This window comes from Tamandua tetradactyla, chromosome 4 (assembly GCF_023851605.1).
Source record: "Tamandua tetradactyla isolate mTamTet1 chromosome 4, mTamTet1.pri, whole genome shotgun sequence".
Lineage (NCBI taxonomy): Eukaryota > Metazoa > Chordata > Mammalia > Pilosa > Myrmecophagidae > Tamandua > Tamandua tetradactyla.
In genome coordinates this window covers 90,893,675-90,898,943 of record NC_135330.1, presented here as the reverse complement: position 1 = coordinate 90,898,943, position 5,269 = coordinate 90,893,675, and the positions used below count along the sequence as shown (strand labels likewise).

The following is a 5,269-nucleotide window of genomic DNA, read 5'->3' as shown; positions in this document are numbered from 1 at the left end:
CATAGTTCTCTGACTCAGAATAAAAATATCTTTGTAGAGTATAATCATATGTCAGACACTGAAAGATCCATTTCAGATATCTTTAGTTTATCTTATAACATAGATATCTTTCTTCCTTTTCAGAGGTGAGGAAACTTAGATTGATAGTTGGTAAAACACTTTTCCAAAATATAGAACTTCCAAGGGACAGAATCTGATTTTAAAATCAGATTCATTTTAATTATGCTGTTCTGCCTATGCCAGTCCTGTCTCTTCTCAGCTGGGATGCTCATGTGTATGTATTACTTCCCCACACAAATGGTCCTAGATTTTCTAGAATGGGCCCACTCACAGGTTTGGGGACCAGTTTGCTGTCATCTTTGGGAGCAGAATGTACCTGATCAGATTTATAGAAAGCTCACCCAACTTTGTGTATCTGGTGGTGGCAGGATTCCAAAAGTGAGAAGAGAAGTTTTTAAAGCTTCTTGAAACTAAGCTTGGAATTCACGCATTACATCCTCTGCTACAGTTTATGAGTCAAAGAAACCGCAATGCTATCTTTCATAAAGGGTAATAAAGCAGCCCAGACTCTTGAAGTTGGGGCCTCTAAAGTGTATTTTTAAGAAAAAATATCCACAGATCTTTGGTTTTGGATTTAGTTTACCTCTTCTTATTTAGCAGAAATTTGGTATTAAAATATAATGTGATGAATTTGTGGTACAATCGTATTACACACAGAAGTCAAAATGGTGACTATAATATTGTACTTCTAATGAAATATAAAAAGATTTCATCAAATTCATTTCTGTATCTGTTTTGAGACTTTGTAGTTTCTTGTGTAAATAGACACAGGACGCTTTCATTACAAATGCATACTTTGAAAGAATCTTCTTTCTAAGACTTCACTAACACCTTAGGGTTGAATTATGGTGTAAATGTAAATCACCCATTTAGATGAGAGTTTGAGAATGTTCTGCCTAACAAGGTGAGTTTTCAGTTAATACAACCATTATTCATTCTTTCTAGAACTTCTTAATGAGACTTTATTAGCCTCTTAACTGGTGACAGAGGAAGGAATATATCAGAATATCCAATTAAGAAGAAATCCTTGTTCCTCATTAATTCATTCCTTAGCCTGTGCCCAGAATGAATGTTGAGTATATCTGACCATGTCATGTCCCCATCATGATAATGCCTTCCAGTTGTTTTGGTTTAAAGACCAAAATCCTCAATATGACTTCCTATAAGCTTCTTGATCTGGGGTCTCTTCTGACTCACACTGGTACTTTTATCTCCTCAACTTTAGCTAATCTCTCTCTCATCCCTGAACTCACAGGGCTTTTTCCCAAGTGAAGACTGTGATAAATATTCTCTTTTCATGGGTCTTCTCCTCCCTCTCTCCTACAGTGAGAGATCAATGTTTTCATGTCTCAGATCACATTTTCATGCTCTTATTCTGGGAAACTTTTAAGCAGTAGACCAGAAAATATATTTTTTTCCTTTACTATATTTTCTAAAGGCAAAAATGGGAAGAATAGTAATTGCTTCTGCCCATACAGTTTCATTTTTTTGCCTAAATCATGTTGAATTTAAAGAAGTTCCAGCTATGACTTTCCATCTAGAAAAAGCGACATATCACCAGTGTTTAAGTTCAAACACTGAGTACAGACACAAATATATAAGTGATAGAGAATATTCTGAATAAACAACGAGGCAATGACTTTATACTACAACATTTTGCACATATTTAAGATAACAATTCCTGGCAATATAACATAATTTGGGGCTGGAAATTTCAGGAAAACATTTTAACCTACAAATGAATAGCGGCACAATGCTATGTATCTAACTATGAATCTCCTAAAATACGTGAGATTATCATGGAGAAATTGATCATGTGTATAATATAATTTTTTGAAGTCCCGAGTGGATGAAGAGAAAAATAGTGAAGCAAAAGGTTGAAAAACTAAGCTGAAATCAGCTTGTAAACAACATTAGGTATCTAGCTAAGGCATCTGTATTTTGCCTGTAAATGAGTAGTTACCACTTACACTGAGAGTTTGAGAAATAAATTGGCCTTCCAGGTTTGGGGCTGCTTTTACTCAGTGCCAATAATCAACTTGAAATGTCTCTGAATATCAGCAAATTTATTTGAAAAATTAGAACATCCACATATTTCTTCCAAACAAGCCATTATGTTGTATCTCAAGTAGAGGATTTCTGTTTGCAACAGTTGTTTACATACAACTCAAAGTTAAATGTTTTAAACATTAAACAAATCACAATACTTTTTTGGCTTCTACTACTTCTCACTGATGCTATATCAAAGGAGGATATCACTTGGCTACTGACACCATTAGCCCTAATTTGTTAATGGCAATATTTACAAATGGGTGCCTCCCTCTTATCTTCTTTGGGGAGCTTTGGACATAAGAACATAATCTTTGAAGGATTCCTGATCTCAATGTTTGATATTGAAAAATGCACTCTTCCCAATATTCAGTATACATGGTTGCAGAAAAAAATGCACAAAACGTGCATAAAAATCTCACATCAATTACTGCAAAGAAAAACATGACACTTATTTTATCTTAAAATAAATACTTTTAAAGCTGTTTTTAAAAAGTAAAGAGAGTCATGTTTTCACCTAGAAGGCTACAGCTTTGATGTTTTCTTTCCAAACCTGTGAAAGTGAACATTATTTAAGCTCTCTGCTATTCTGTTTCATTAACTATAAAGAGAAAATCATAATAATCCCTGCTTTATATGGTTGTGGTGATGATAAAGTTGGTTAAGAATAAGAAATAATAGTAACTGGCACCTACTGAGTAATATACAATTTTGCCACATTATGAATAATAGCAGGAGTGTTAGCACCATATTGGTATTCATATAAATACAAACAAAGTGCCAGGGACACAAGAATCTGTCAGTTATATGTGAAGTAATGCTGAGATTTTTTGGGTTCTCACTATATGACGAATCTGGAGCTGGTATTGCTATGTATGTCTCCTTTACTCAATGACGTAACTTGTTAATAACTTGTTAGTAACTTTTATGAGCTTCAGAGACTAAATTTTTGTAACCAATTAAAAGCAAGCCTCTTGGTAATTGTTGAGTTTATTGATGTCCATGTTAAATTGTTCAATGGGAAAAAAACCATATTTTTTGGTTATAATCTCAATCAACCTTTTTCCTCTGTAGAGATGGTGGTGGGAAATCATACATTCCTAACTGAATTCATCTTACTGCACTGCACATCAGACATCCAATTGCAGCTGATTCTATTTGGAATATTTCTGAAACTCCACTTGGCAGCCTTGTCAGGGAACATGACCCTTGTTATCTTAATCTGGGCTGCTAATTGCCTGCCCACACCCATGTATTTTTTAATTGTGAGTCTATATTTCCTGGTATATATCTTTGTATACCCCCAGAATCCTGGCCATTTGCATCTCTGAAGATAAATGTATGTCCTCAGCAGTATGTGGAGTGCAGATCTTCTTTTCCTGAGTTGTAGCCTACACTGAGTGCTATTTCCTAGCAGTCATGTCTTATGACAACCATGAGGAAATTTGTAGCCAACTACTCTATTCAGGTGCCATCACTAGTTCTCTCTGTGCTGGCCTTGTTGCTGGGGTCTGAACAGAAGACCTCTGGAATGCCATAGACCATACTGCCAATACTTTCCACGTGAAATTCTGTGGTAAAATTATCATTGATCACTTCTCCTGGGATGCTCCACTACTGGTAAAAATGTCTTGTTCAGACATCCAGGTCTATGAAAAAGTCCTTCTGGGTATGGTAAGCTTCACAGTACTATCCAGCACACCTGCCATCCTCATTTCCTACTTCAGCATCCTCCTGGCTATTCTGAGGATCTGCTCTGCCTCTGGGAGGCACAAGGCCTTCTCCACCTGTACTACCCAGCTCATCTTAGTCATGCTTTTCTATGGGCCCTTGTCTTCATGTATTCAAGGCCCAGCTCTACTATTTACTAGAGTAAGACAGAGTGGCTGCCCTGTTCCACATGGTGGTGAATCCATTACTCAACCTTCTAATCTATAGCCTGAGGAACAAGGATGTCAAAGAGGGTTTCAGAAAAGCAAAATAAGATGAAATATTTTTTCTTTTTGCTAAACATTCTTTTTGAACTATACAAATTATTGACTTGTGATACTTTTTAAACCTTGCAATATGTAAATTAGGTACATTATACTGAAAACAATGAAATATTGTGCAAATTACTCTGTAATTGTTATTATTGTGTCATAATGTAAAATAATTTAAACCTAAAATATTGAATTGTTGACATTCTCCCCAATGGAATTGTGCCACTTGGCACAATGAAAAAGGGTTTCTTCAAAATTTACCTTTTACTTGTCTTGGGAGTTCTTAAGGAGAAATAAATGGAATTCAATTTGTTTTGTATTTGTTTTGGCTTTGAAGTTTGATAAACCAATGGTGTTGCTTTGGAGAAGGTATAGAATAGCTGGACTACTAGAAATTTGATTAAGATTTTGAAATATTTATTATAAGTAAGGTGTCCATCTTAGATTCATGGTTGCTGAACTAAATGTCAAAGTGATGTTTTGCCTTAAAGAACATGAAATTTACTCTAGTATTTTCTGGGATAGAAGCATTACTCTCCCCTGGGCAAGTGACATTCTGTTGGGATAACAATCATTGAGGTTCCTTGAACTTTATGTCACACGGCAATGTCCTCACTGTTCTGTTGATCTCTAGTTTCTGCTCTTCAAAGTGGCCATCTGTCCTAGTTTGCTAGCTGCCACAATGCAATATACCAGAAATGGAAAGGCTTTTAAAAAGGGGAATTTAATCAGTTGCTCATTTACAGTTCTAAGGCCAAGAAAATGTCACAATTAAAACAAGTTTATTGAAACGTCCAATCAAAGTCATCCATCCAGTGAAATATACCTTGGTTCAAGGCCAGTGAAGTTCAGGGTTTCTCTCTCAAGTGAGAAGGCACACGGCAAACACAGTCAGGGCTTCTCTCTCAGCTGGAAGGGCACATGGTGAACATGGCATCATCTGCTAGCTTTCTCTCCTGGCTTCCAGTTTCATGAAGCTTCCTGGGAGGCATTTTCCATCTTCATCTCCAAAGGTTGCTGGCTGGTGGACTCTGCTTCTCATGACTATGTCATTCTGCTTTGCTTTCTCTGAATCTCCCAAATTCTAAAATATTTCCTCCTTTATGGAACTCCAATAAACCAATCAAGACCCATCCAAATGGGTGGAGACATGTCCTCACCTAATCCAGTTTATCAAC

The 5,269-nt window shown here is 36.2% G+C and overlaps 1 pseudogene; it reads left to right on the top strand.

The window, feature by feature from the left end:
* The first annotated feature begins 3,167 nt into the window (after positions 1-3,167).
* On the top strand, positions 3,168-4,093 carry LOC143680368 (olfactory receptor 9G4-like; annotated as a pseudogene).
* The last annotated feature ends 1,176 nt before the right edge of the window (positions 4,094-5,269 follow it).